At 42.3% G+C, this 14,696-nt stretch overlaps 1 protein-coding gene and 1 pseudogene across 6 annotated transcripts in view; both read left to right on the top strand.

Annotated features, from left to right (window-relative positions):
• The window catches only part of REPS2 (RALBP1 associated Eps domain containing 2), a 258,360-nt gene that overhangs the window by 46,430 nt on the left and 197,234 nt on the right, over positions 1-14,696 (top strand). The window lies entirely within an intron of this gene.
• LOC133753108 (large ribosomal subunit protein eL15-like) lies at positions 13,880-14,564 on the top strand (annotated as a pseudogene).

Below are 14,696 nucleotides of genomic sequence, written 5' to 3'. Positions count from 1 at the left end.
TGTCCAGCCTACTGGCTGTATACAATCTACAAATTATTTGATCTGGCCCTGCCAAGGCAACTGCAGGCAGGACTTGAAATCCAATAGATCGATAGCAGTCTCATTTTTAAGTTGATAATTTTGTATGGCCCATGCATGATGTTATAAATATCCAAATGGCCCTTGTAAGAAAAAAGTTTCCCCACCCCCTGACTTACATGAACTGTCCTGGCTTGTTTTACTCTTATTACTACAGTAGTAGTTTCTTTAAAAATGTGTGTATGAGTGTGTGTGTGTGTATGCATATGTGAGCATGTATAAAATATTAAGCATTCTAAATAAAATATGGAATTGACTAGAACCAATAAATGTATAAAAATACCAAATTGCCCCAACCTGTAATTTTAATTTTGAAAAGCAGAATAATGACAATACATGAATCATCTGAAAAGCTGAATCCTTTGGCTGTAGAGAGAAGTCTGAGTTGCCAGAGCCAGTGAAAGTTTTCTATAATTCTGGCAGTGCATTTGTGTTCACCTGGGATTTCTCTGCCTCCAGCTGTACAAGTCTGTGATATGAAGAGCCTGGGCTGGAATCCTAAAACTAATTTTCTTTTGTAACCTGTAATTGCATTTTAATTCAGTCCTAGTGTCAAGACTGCTTGTGTGTGTGTGTAATGTATGTGCGTGTGTGTGTTTCACGTCATTAATTCCTGACATTTAAGTTAGTGCCTGGCACAAGTCTGCCCTAAGTAAACTTTTGACTCTTTTTTTTCCTAAACCAGTGAGAAGGATGCTACCTTTGTGCCTTAGTGGTTTACCTATTGCCCTCTTCCTCTCTTCTCATCCTTGTGTTGTTAGATCCACATTTCTCCCCAGGTAAGAACAAGGGATCCTGATCCTGTGGTGACACATGGACACACATGTAGGCAATCAGCTGGGTGCTTGGAAAGCTGTGACACTGATTTGCCAAAGAAGGCCTAGTTTAGGAAAGTAATGAAATCAGTGTTACCAAACACCATCATTATCTATAATCTTCCCTCATTCCAAAGAAACAAATTAAGCACACAATTAAAAAAAATCTGTAGACAGGTGTTGTGGTGTGGTGGGTTAAGCTACCAGTTGGGATGCCCACACAGTGCCTGGAATTGAGTATTGTCTCTGCTTCTGATCCAGCTTACTGCTAATGTACACTCTGGAAGACAGCCGGTGATGGCTCAAGTATGGAGTTCCTGGCTAGTTGCTTTGGCCTGGCCCGGCCCGGCCCTGACTATTACAGGCATTTGAGTAGTGAACCAGCAGATGGAAGATCACTCTGTGTCTGTCTCTCCCCGCCTCTCTCTGTCACTTTGCCTTTTAAATAAATAAACAAATATTCTATAGAATCAATCCACTATGCAAGAAACTTTGTTCCCACTTCTAATAAATTTAGCACTGATTGTCCCAGACCTTCAGCAGCTTCTAATAGCACAGGAGAGTCTACATCATGGGAATCATGGGGATGACGAAAGCAGCTAGCCTGAGTATAGGATTTCTTTGAATTCTCCTTTTTAGAAACCATGCTAAATCATAGTCAATTCTTTAATATATCTCTGTATTTTAATATAAAATCTGTGCCCCCCCCCCAAAAGGTGAGCAAATTCTAAGTTCCTTGAGAATGTATGTATATTTTTGGGGTGGGGCTTTGCATGTATAGAATCAGGTGATTAACAAAGGAATTTACTTGAGGTTCTGTTTGTTGATATCTTGTGATCAGACAATGTTTGAATAGGTTAATACAGTTATATAATTCGTTATTCAAAGGTACAAAACACCTTATATAAGGCTTCTCTGCATGACATGAAGTGTTAAACCCAGTAGCATATTTTTTAAACATTTGTTTATTTGAAATCCAGAGTTACACAGAGAAGAGAGGCAGAGAGAGGGGGAGGCAGAGAGAGGGGGAGGGGGAGAGGGAGAAGGAGAGTGGGAGGCAGGGGGAGGGGGAGGGGAGAGGGGAGAGGTCTTCTATCCGCTGGTTCACTTTCCAGTTGGCCAGGAGCTTCTTCTGGGTCTCCCATGCAGGTGCAGGGGCCCAAGGACTTGGGCCATCTTCTACTGCTTTCCCAAGCCATAGCAGAGAGCTGGATCGGAAGTGGAGCAGCCGGATCTCGAACCGGCGCCAGTAGGCATATTTGATTTATTCCATGAGCCTTCTTAGTTGGAAATCAATGGGATGGGTGCTCTTGGGAATGCAAAGAATATTTTAGGAGTGCAAGACTTGCCCTCGAGACTTACAGCCTTGTAGAGGAATATAGCAGAACCATAATACAAAGTAGAAGTGGTAAGTGTCAGAGGGAGAAGTAGAAGTCATGGTTTCAGATCTTATAGAATTCCTTTTCATAGAATGTTTAAATCTAAAAAATTATCTTATGTTCTGTCTAGTCTAACAACTTCTTTCCATTAGAATGAGCCTTAAACCAAGGAAGCTCAAGTGCCTTCCCCATGGGCACCCAGCTAGACTGTGCCACTTTGACAAGATAACCAGTGTTTATAAAGCTAGCTGCTGTCTTGTTCTGTGTTGGCAACTTAGAGGAAAGAACACTGTATTGACTGGCGCCGCGGCTCACTTGGCTAATTCTCCACCTGCGGCGCCGGCACCCCAGGTTCTAGTCCCGGTTGGGGCACTGGAGTCTGTCCTGTTTGCTCCTCTTCCAGTCCAGCTCTCTGCTGTGGCCTGGGAAGGCAGTGGAGGATGTCCCAAGTGCTTGGGCCCTGCACCCACATGGGAGACCAGGAGGAAGCACCTGGCTCCTGGCTTTGGATTGGTGCAGCACGCCAGCTGTAGCAGCCATTTGGGGAGTGAACCAATGGAGGGAAGACCTTTCTCTCTGTCTCCCTCTCTCTCACTGTCTAACTCCGCTTATCAAAAACAAACAATCAAACCAAAAAAACAACAACACTGTATTTACGAGTTAAATTTGGGCTCGAGGAGTGGGGTCCCTTGAAGCCTTATCCAGCTAGGCACTTTGTTCTGAAATTGCACTTAGAGTAGAAGGCAGGGGAATGGTTCTGGTGTATGTGTATAAAATTTGTTGCTGACGTGGGATTAGACTGTGTCTCTTACACTTTACGACTTTTCTAAATTGGCTTTTTAGTAGATAATACATTAATACAATTCAAAATTTAAAAGGTACAAAATGATATACAATTAACTTATTTATTTAATGTATTTATCTGTATTGGAGAGTGTGAGAGAACACTTTCATCTGTTCGTTCATTCCCCAAGTACTCACAATGACTAGGGCCAGGCCAAGCCTAAGCCAGGAGCTAGTATCAATCCAGATCTCCCATGTCAGTGGCAGGGACCTAACTACTTGAGCCATCACCTGCTGCCTCCCAGGGTGTACATTAGCAGGAAGCTGAAATCAGGAGTAGAATATTGCAGGTACTCCAATATGGGACACAGGTGTGCTAATTGGCATCTTCATTGCTGTGCCAAACACTAGGCCCTAACACCCCCCCCCCTTTTTTAAAGATTTATTTATTTATTTGAAAGGCAGACTTACAGAGAGGCAGAGGCAGAGAGAAGGGAGAAGAGAGAAGAGAGAAGAGAGAGAGAGAGAGAGAGAGAGAAAGGTCTTCCATCCGCTGGTTCACTCCCCAGATGGCTGCAGCTGCACTGATCTGAAGCCAGGAGCCAGGAGCTTCTTCCAGGTTTCCAATGTGGGTGCAGGGACCCAAGGATTTGGGCCATCTTCTACTGCTTTCCCAGGCCATAGCAAAGAGCTGGATCTAAAGTGGAGCTACTGGACTCGAACTGGCACCCATATGGGATGCCGGCACTGTAGGCAATGGCTTTATCCGCTACACCACAGTACCAGCTTCCTTCAATCCCCTTTAAAAAGAAATAATACTCATTATACCATCTGTTTTGTGCCTTTTCTTTTCTTTTCCACACTTTACTCCAATGATCGTTCCATAATGATAAATAAAGAGCTTACTCATTCTTTGTTAGTTGGTGGTTTTTATGCCAAACAACTGAATCCCCTCTAGACAGTTAAGCCAAAAAAGACTTAGGATTTTAGATAACTCATAGAATTGTTTGGGGGGCTTATGTCTAACTTGTTATAAACAAAGCCCCGACCTATGTGTAGTGCTGTTATGAAGTGGAAAGCACAATGCTGCTCCCTTCCACAGAGCAACAGATACCAGAAATTTGACTTGAGTGCAGTTGCTCCTCCCTCCATGCCTGTACCAGGAAGGCTGCTCTGAACAGAGCACCTCGGTTTATGTGTCTCACTTCAAAGCAAAGTCTTTTGTAGATGTGTCTGATTAGTAGAGCCTAGGTGACATATTTGTATCTTAGCTACAAGAGTGTCTGGGAATTTGGATCTCAACTTATAGGCTGGGAAGTGGTACTTGTAATATGTGAAATTTCTTCAAGTAGAGAGGAAAGGCTTTTCCAAAGATGATTGGCAATCACAGAAATGACAAACATCCACTAGAGTTGCCTAGAATTCCACTGTGTGTATCAACCACAGTGATTAAAAGTTCAGATGGTGGACCTCTAGATGTTTTCCAGCCTCTTAGATGACACTATATTTCAATGAGCATATACATATGTCATTTTGCTTATATAATAGGAATATACATTTTTAAAAAAGATTTATTTATCTGAAAATAGAATTACAGAGAGAGAGAGCACGAGCGAGCAAGAGAGTGAGCACGCTAGCTTTCATCCCCTGGTTCACTCCCCAAATGGCTAAAATGACTGGGGCTGGGCCAGGCCAAAGCCAAGAGCTAGGAGCTTCTTCCTGGCTTCCCATGTGGGTACAGGGGCCCAAGCACTTGGACCACCTTCCACTGCTTTCCCAGGTATGTATGTATGTATATATATATATATATATATATATATATATATAACTTTTATTTAATGAATATAAATTTCCAAAGTACAGCTTATGGATTACAATGCCCCCCCCCATAACTTCCCTCCCACCCGCAACCCTCCCCTCTCCCACTCCCTCTCCCCTTCCATTCACATCAAGATTCATTTTCAATTCTCTTTATATACAGAAGATCAGTTTAGTATATATTAAGTAAAGATTTCAACAGTTTGCCCCCACATAGCAACACAAAGTGAAAAATACTGTTGGAGTACTAGTTATAGCATTAAATCACAGTGTACAGCACATTAAAGACAGAGATCCTACATAATATTTTTTTAAAAAAATTAATTAATTTTCTATGCAATTTCCAATTTAACACCAGTTTTTTTTCATTTTCAGTTATCTTTATATACAGAAGATCGATTCAGTATATACTAAGTAAAGATTTCATCAGTTTGCACCCACACAGAAACACAAAGTGTAAAAATACTGTTTTAGTACTAGTTACAGCATCACTTCACATTGGACAACACATTAAGGACAGATCCCACATGAGAAGTAAGTACACAGGGACTCCTGTTGCTGACTTAACAATTTGACACTCTTGTTTATGGCATCAGTAATCTCCCTAGGCTCTAGTCATGAGTTGCCAGGGCCATGGGAGCCTTTAGGGTTCGCTGACTTCGATCTTGTTCCTACAGGGTCATAGTCAAATTAGAAGTTCTCTCCTCCCTTCAGAGAAAGGTACCTCCTTCTTTGATGGGCCCGTTCTTTCCACTGGGATCTCACTCACAGAGATCTTTCATTTAGGTCTTCTTTTTTTTTTTCCAGAGTGTCTTGGCTTTCCATGCCTAAAATACTCTCATGGGCTCTTGAGCCAGGTCTGACTGCCTTAAGGGCTGATTCTGAGGCCAGAGTGCTATTTAGGACATCTTCCATTCTATGAGTCTGCTGTGTATCCCGCTTCCCATGTTGGATCATTCTCTCCCTTTTTGATTCTATCAGTTAGTATTAGCAGACACTAGTCTTGTTTATGCGATCCCTTTGACTCTTAGACCTATCAATGTGATCAATTGTGAACTGAAATTGATCAAATGGACTAGTGAGATGGCATTGGTACATGCCACCTTGATTATTTCCCAGGTGTATTAGCAGGGAACTGGGTTGGAAGTAGAGCAGCCAGGACTTGAACTGTTGCCCATATGGGATGCTGGTATAGCAGGTGGCAGCTTTACCCATTATACCACAGCACCGGCCCCAGAATATAAACTTTTAGATATAGAATTGCTAAGTCAAAGGTAGATTATAATTCTTAGGGATATTGCCAAGTTGTCTCCAGTTGTTATACCAATCTGTGGTTCCACTAGACCAGATTCTTTTCCTTGTTGCCTCCTCATCTGAGCCATAGTGGCAGCCTAGGTCTTCCTTGCTCCTTGGATGAGTTTTGAACCTTGGGCCAAGAATGCTGACAGACTGGATCTAGGCCATAACCTCTGCCAGATCAGCTTGTATTTAGCATCTGGGATGGATTTGGCCTACAAATTATTATAGGACTTCTGGCCCTAAATTAAATGGCATCTTGCAGGATCTAAACGATAATGCAGCTTCCAAAATTAACTTGCAACTTGAGAGTAGTTTATGCGTTTGGAGATCTTGTTCACAAAAGCGTGAAGACACGCTCAGAGAATGGTTATGAAGATTTATAACATCTTTTCTCTTTAAAGGTCAAAAGGAAAATTTGAGAGTCAGTGTTGTGGTACGATGGGTTAAGCTGCCACTTATAACACTGGTATCCCATATCATAGTGCTGGTTCGAATTCTTATTGTTTTGCTTCCCATCCAGCTCCCTGCTATTGTGCAGGGAAAGCAGTGGATGATGGCTTAAATGTTTGCTCCCCTGGCCACCCATGTGGGAGACCCAGATGGAGTTCTTGGCTCCTGGCTTTGGTCTGGCCCAGCACTGGCTGTTGTAAGCATTTGGGGAGTGAACCAGCAGATGGAAAACCTCTCTCTGTTTCTGTGTGTCTGTCTCTGTCTCTCCCTCTTTCCCCCTGGCACTCTTTCAAATATATAAATTTAACAAGAAAAAAATTTTATTTTTAGTATGTAAATTACTGCATAGATTTTACTCATATCTGAAATGTGGCATTCAGTTGCTCCAGTGCTTGCTGTGGGCGTTCATAGTAATATTGGAAGTCCATGTGTGAAAACTTTTGAAAAACTTAAACAAATGTATATAAATAGGTGAAAAATGGGGGCTAAGGAAGAGGGCATCTATGAAGGGCCTTCAAAAAGTTCTTAGGTGTTGGGGCTGGCGTGATGGTGTAGCGGGTAAAGCCGCCAACTGCAGTGCTGGCATTCCATATGGGCACCGGTTCGAGTCCTGGCTGCTCCACTTCCAATCCAGCTCTCTTCTATGGCCTGGGAAAGCAGAAAAAGATGGCCCAAGTCCTTGGGTCCCTGCACCCATGTGGGAGACCCAGAAGAAGCTCCTGGCTTCGGATCGGCGCCACTCCAGGCATTGCGGCCATTAGAGGAGTGAACCAGCAGATGGAAGACCTCTCTCTCTCTGCCTCTCCTTCTCTCTCTGTGTAAGTCCACCTTTCAAATAAATTAATAAATAAATATTAAAAAAAGTTCATAGGGGTCATGGAAAATGCTTATGAAGAAATTAATGCTAGACTTTAATTTTTTATATCAAAATAATTCTATTTCCTATGTCCCCTTGTTGCGTGTGTGTGTATGTGTGTGTGTGTGTGTGTGTTGAATGGTAGTGCTTACTCTGAATGTTGTGTTTTACCTGGTGCAGTTGATTATTTCAGTAAAAGATTCTTTTTTGGGTGAGTATTTGGTTCAGCAGTAATGCTAGCTGGGATGCTTACATCCCGTATTGGAGTTTCTAGGTTCATGTCCCAGCTCTGCTTTTGTTTCCAGCTTCCTGTTAATGCACACCTTGGGCGGCAGCCAGTGGTGGCTCAAGAACTTGATTCCCTGCCTTATGCGGGAGACCCAGATTGAGTTTCTGGCTCCAGGCTTTGGCCTGACCTAGCCTGAGTTGTTGCAGGCATTTAGGGAGGGAGGCAGCCTATTTTTATGAGGGGGTTAGTAACCCTTTCTGTAAAGAGCCAGATGGTAAATATATTTTAGACTTTAAACATTTTAAAAAAATATTTATTAATTTATTTGAAAGTCAGAGCTCCAGAGAAAGAGAGGCAGAGGGAGAGAGAGGAGAGAGAGAGAGAGAGAGCGAGCGAGAGAACACACAAGAGCGAGTGCAAGTGCTCTTCCATCCCCTGGTTCATTCCCCAAATGGCCACAATGGCTGGGGCTGGGCCAGGAGCCAGGAGCTCCATCCAGGTCTCCCACATGGGTGCAGGGGCCCAAGGACTTGGACCATCTTCTGCTGCTTTCCCAGGTACATTAACAGGGAGCTGGATTGGAAGTGGAGCAGCTGGGACTTGAACCAGTGCCCATATGGGATGCCTGTGCTGCATGTAGCAGCTTTACCTGCTACGTCACAGCGCTGGCCTCGGGTTTTTTTTTTTTTTTTTCTTTTTAAAGCCAAGAGGCAAAACAAAGGATATTGTATAGATACATCTATAGCAAGATAGAAAACAGACTTTCATGGACTTTTTATTGAGTTAATTAAAGTAATAATATTTGACTACTTTTTTATAATATAGATCTACTCATAAGAATGGAATTCTTATTTTTGGGATAATATTTTGTTTAATAGAATTCATAATTAGTGTTCCCTGTCATCAGCTTGATTACAAATGTTCATTTGTAAATTTTTTTTCAGTTTGTGAACCATGATAAACCAGGTAGTGGGCCACATTTCCACTTTCCAGCTTTCCAACCCCTGATAATGGAAACACCATAAGCTTCAGACCCAGGCATACAAAGATTTGAGTACCAGCTCTGAATTTGAGACCTTGAACATATCACTTAACTTTCTGAATTGGATTAATTTGTACATAAAAACTAGGAATAGGTGGCACCTATTTCATGGAATAAGAATCACCCCATCCATGTGATTTTGCATTTGGATTGTAGTTCTTTAGATACTGATATAATTTAGAATCAGTATTGCTTATTAGTTATTGAACAGATTTTTAAAAAAGATTTATTTATTTGAAAGGCAGAGTTACAGAGAGATCTGAAGCCAGGAGCCAGGAGCCTCTTCTGGGTCTCCCACGCGTGTGCAGGGGCCTAAGGACTTGAGCCATCCTCCACTGTCCTAGGCTATAGCAGAGAGTGGGATCGTAAGTGGAACAGCCGGGACTTGAACCGGCGCCCGTATGGGATGCCGGCATTACAGGCAGCGGCTTTACCTGCTATGCCACAACGCTGGCCCCTGACCAGATTTTAAAGCTGTTTTTTCAGGAGACAGAACACTTGAATGATCTTAAAGGAGAATGTAGACACATGCCTTTTCAATGGAAAGGTCACAACCTTAGTTAAATGGCCAAGTCTGGCAATCAGTAAATGGTGGGGTATTCTGACATTATGTGACCCTCACCAATGTGTACCTCTCACTGTATCACAGTTTCACTTGTGTGGTTGTCTTGCTGAAATGTTTGACTTGAGTGTTGTCACCAGAAAACAGACAAATCCAAAATATGGGACATTCTGGGGAGAACTGGCATGGAATCTTGAAAGGATTCAGTGTCATTAAGGACTGGGGCAGTGGGCCTCTGTCTGCAGTCCCGACTGTTGTGGCCATTTGAGAAGTGAGCCAGCAGGTGGAATATCTCTCCCTCTCTCTCTGTCTCTGTCTTTTCCTCTCTCCCTCTAACTCTGACTTTCAAATGAGTAAATAAACCTTTTTAAAAAAGAATGAGTGTGATTGTCCTAGATTAGGGGGACCCTAAGGGAATATAAGATAAAAATGCAATGCATGAACATTGATTAATTAAATCCTGAATCAGGGGGTCATTAATTGTTGTGGTGTAGCCTGTAAAGCTGTTTCCTGCAACATTGGCACTTCTTATGGGCGCTGATTTGAGTGCCGGCAGCTCCACTTCCAATGCAGCTTTGTAGGCCATTTTCATGGTAATTGTTGAAATGTGAGTTTGTCCATATGTTGTGTGATCATTGTGTTAATGTTGATTTCTGTGGGTGTGGTGATGATGGTATGATGGTGTTGAAGAATCTACCTGTTCTTAGGTATAAATAATAAGGTGCTTAGGGATGATGTGTCATGAGGTGTGTCATGAAATGTGTCTTTAACCTACTTTTTATATGATTTGATGAAAAGGGAAGGGAGAAAGTGTGTGTGTGTGTGTGCGTGAGCATGTGTGTGTATAGAATTGGTTGTTTTGTTGAGCATTGCTTAATTCTTATCATAGATAGCACTGAGCATAATATTTTAATAGGGAGGTGCCCCAAATGTTTTTAAATTAACCAATGCTTTAAGTCAGGGGTAGGGAACTTTTTTGTACTGCCAAGGGCCATGTGGTTATTTATAACATCATTCGTGGACCATACCAAATGATCAATTTAAAATTTTGAGTTCTGCCTGCAGTTGTCTTGGCACTGCCAGACCAAATGATTTCACTGGCCTTATAATATGGCCCACAGGCTGGATGTTCCCCACTTCTGCTTTAAGGTGTTTTTGGGATTCTCCGTCTGAAAACATTCCTAAGTACTGCATGTCTGCTCTTTAACATTGGGGTTTGGCTCTAGTTGCACACTACTTAACGTTGGATAATTGGATATGGGGGATCATGTTTTCTGGAGTGGCTCCCCACATGGGTCCCTTTGGACAGAAAATCCCTGTTGAATGTTAGAAAGTATAAATGAATGAGAAAGAAAAGCCCAGCGTGGGGTTTAGCTGTTTCCTGAGAGGCCAAGGTAGGAAGTTCAAGCCCGCACTTGTCTATTTGTTGCCAAGTATGCCCCCTTGGGGGCCGAGCCCCTGTCATTTTGCTGAGTGAAAGGAGGCACATCTCTGGAGTGCTGAGTCTCAGGGGCACCTCCGAGGTATTCTGGGCTGCAAGTCTTAGGGCTGATAGAAAGGGTGCTGGAAACCTTGATTCTAACATTGTAGTACTGCCCAGCTGACCAGGCAGGGAACACAGGAGTTAATATGTGCTTCTATATCTATATCTGAAGGCGCTCTTCTGGTTAAATGGTGTGAGATGTCTAGAGCCAACTTAGCAGTCACTTATAATGACAAGCTCAGAGGAAGAAGAACGATTCTGCTGCAGGCTGTGGAATCAAATTACTTCAATAAATATTCATTAAGCACTTGTATTCTTGGAGAATACAAATGAAAATAAACCCATGCCTTAGACTGGGCACTTAGAGCATGGAGGAAGGAGATGAGGCACAGTGGTGACAATTACCAAAACAGGGGTTTTGCTATATGATAGGCTAGTGAGGTGATAGAAAGCTAGTGTAAAGTGTTATGGGAATGAAGAAAGTAAGCCATTTGGATTTGACAAAGGTTTCAGAGATAAGGTTGCTTTTGAGGTGACTTTTAAATGAGCCACAGGGACACAAGTGGGGAGACACTTGGCTTCCAGGCAGAGGGTACAGCAGGTGCCCAGAGGCCTGGATGGGTATGGCTGTGGAGAGCTTGATTGACATCTGGTAGTGGCTAAAGCCTTAATTAGCATTGGGGCAGGAAGAGAAAGGCTTGGGGTTGTTGGAGGGGAAGTTTGGGCCACACAGGAGGACCTCAAAAGCCATGCTCAGGAGTGCAGGTTCTACAAGGGAATGAGGAGCCCTGAAAGCCCTTTGGAGGGTGATGTGGTTTTAGTAATACCACAGAGGGCATTGCAGGGGCTGGTGTGTGAAGGTACACAAGTCCAGGGGCAGAACTGCAAGCAGTCAGGGTCAAAGCAAAAAATCTGAACTTTGCCAGGTACAACAGAGAGAGGGTAGAAAATAAGGGTACTCTTCGAGGATTCTTCCAGCTTTCTCTACTAAGAGCTTTTGATTTTTAAAATCTTTTTGTAGAAACCTTTAAAAATACTTGAAAGAGAGAAGCATATTCAAACCTTCAAACAGTTCTGAAAATGTATTACCTTTCAACTAGGAAAGAAAGTTATTATTTCAGAAAAATTAGAATGTGTGTAGACTGGTTACTCAGTCACTTAATCTTACAGAATTAGGTAGGAGGGAAGCAATTTTAGTGCCCTTCAACCTTCCAGAACTTTGTTTGGGTTCTTCCCAAATGTTCGGTGCATTTTTCTGATTTCTAGCCAGCATCTCATCAGTTTAGTGTACATCTGTAAGCTGTAAGGAGGTTGATTTCACCCATTCCTTTTTATTTTCCATTTCTTGCTTTGCACCTGAGAAAACAAACCCTGGTCCATAGGTTCATGCTCTGTATTAGAGATTTGCACCACAGGTAACCTAAGATGGATCCAGCTGAGAGTGTTCCAGGTTTGGAGTTTAGACTAAAGAAGGGGGGTGGAATCTTTTCCTTTTTTTCTTTATTTTGGGAAAAACTTGGTGAGTTAGACTGTTTGAAGGAGCAATTCTATAAAATACCTCCTGCTAGTTGAGTATCTGATATAAAATACAACCTTATTTTCTTTAGCTGTCATCAAAATACTTCTATCCACAACTTAGAGCTTTTCCTTTGAGAATTCAAACTTGCAATACTTTGAACTTCAATGAGCAAAGAAACCTTACAAAATTAACCCATGTTTTTGGATTGAGAAATCATAGGCTTATGAATCCCTATGTAAGTTCCAAAGGCTTTTGACAGTTTTCTCTTCTTTGTGGCTTGAATATTTCAAAAGGTTCCTGGCATGTGTCTGGGAGGTTTGGTGTACAGAAGAAAAGTGACCTATGGGCTGAACTCATCTGTGTGAATATAATCTTCTTTGCTTACCAAGCAAGGATTCTTTTGGCATGTGGGACCAAAGAAAAGATTCCAAAGTAAATAAAGTGGATTGTTAATGTCAAATTAGAGTTTTAGTCTTAAAGTGCCATAATTGTTTTGCTGGAAATTACAGTTACCTATAGTGAAAAGCTTTCCAATTCAGTGTGGTAGTTACGCTAAAATAAAAACTTGTTAAATTACTAATAAATTAACATTGACATATAGTTGTTAAATTGTTCACACACAAAAGATCACAATTCCTTAATATTAGGAATTATTCTACACGACAACTATTTTAATGATGCTGGAACTATACTGAGGTTGTTGGTGTTTTTTACCCCCATGTAGAAGCTAGTCAATACTTTAAAATGTGTAATAGATCTCTGGCCTCAGAATCAGCCCTTAAGGCATTTGGATCTGGCTCAAGAGCCCATGAGAGTATTTTAGGCATGGAAAGCCAAGACACTCTGGAAAAAAAAAAAAAAAGAAGACCTAAATGAAAGATCTCTGTGAGTGAGATCCCAGTGGAAAGAATGGGGCCATCAAAGAAGGAGGTACCTTTCTCTGAAGGGAGGAGAGAACTTCCACTTTGACTATGACCCTGTAGGAATAAGATCGAAGTCGGCGAACCCTAAAGGCTTCCATAGCCTTGGCAACTCATGACTAGAGCCTAGGGAGATTACTGACGCCATAAACAAGAGTGTCAAATTGTTAAGTCAGCAACAGGAGTCCCTGTGTACTTACTCCTCATGTGGGATCTGTCCTTAATGTGTTGTCCAATGTGAAGTAATGCTATAATTAGTACTGAAACAGTATTTTTACACCTTGTGTTTCTGTGTGGGTGCAAACTGATGAAATCTTTACTTAGTATATACTGAATCGATCTTCTGTATATAAAGTTAATTGAAAATGAAAAAAAAACAACTTGGTGTTAAATTGGAAATTGCATAGAAAATTAATCAATTCTTAAAAAAATATCATGTAAGATCTCTGTCTTTAATGTGCTGTACACTGTGATTTAATGTTATAACTAGTACTCCAACAGTATTTTTCACTTTGTGTTGCTATGTGGGGGCAAACTGTTGAAATCTTTACTTAATGTATACTAAATTGGTCTTCTGTATATAAAGAGAATTAAAAATGAATCTTGCCTTCCTTTCCGTCTGCCGGCAACCATCAGGTAAGCCAGGATGGGCGCGTACAAGTACATCTAGGAGCTATGGAGAAAGAAGCAGTCGGACGTGATGTGCTTTCTCCGGCGGGTCCGCTGCTGGCAGTATCGCCAGCTCTCGGCGCTGCACAGGGTGCCGCGCTCCACGCGGCCCGACAAGGCGCACAGGCTGGGCTACAAGGCCAAACAAGGTTATGTCATCTATAGGATTCGTGTGCGCCGTGGTGGCCGCAAGCGCCCGGTTCCCAAGGGTGCGACCTACGGCAAGCCTGTCCATCATGGCGTTAACCAGCTCAAGTTTGCATGAAGCCTTCAGTCTGTTGCCGAGGAACGAGCTGGGCGCCACTGTGGAGCTCTGAGAGTCCTGAATTCTTACTGGGTTGGTGAAGATTCCACATACAAATTCTTTGAGGTTATCCTCATTGATCCATTCCATAAAGCCATCAGAAGAAATCCTGACACCCAGTGGATCACCAAGCCAGTCCACAAGCACAGGGAAATGCGTGGGCTGACATCTGCAGGCTGCAAGAGTCGTGGCCTTGGAAAGGGTCACCAGTTCCACCACACTATTGGTGGTTCTCGCCATGCTCCTGGAGAAGGCGCAATACCCTCCAGCTGCACCGTTACCGCTAACTCAAGTAATGTTTGTAAAATTCATACCTAATAAACCATTTAGGACAGTCAAAAAAAAAAAAAAAAGAAAATGAATCTTGATGTGAACGGAAGGGGAGAGGGAGCGGGAAAGGGGAGGGTTGCGGGTGGGAGGGAAGTTATGGGGGGGGGAAGCCATTGTAATCCATAAGCTATACTTTGGAAATTTATATTCATTAAATAAA

Source organism: Lepus europaeus, chromosome X (assembly GCF_033115175.1).
Source record: "Lepus europaeus isolate LE1 chromosome X, mLepTim1.pri, whole genome shotgun sequence".
In the NCBI taxonomy this organism is placed as follows: Eukaryota; Metazoa; Chordata; class Mammalia; order Lagomorpha; family Leporidae; genus Lepus; species Lepus europaeus.
This window is presented reverse-complemented; position numbering and strand designations above follow the sequence as displayed.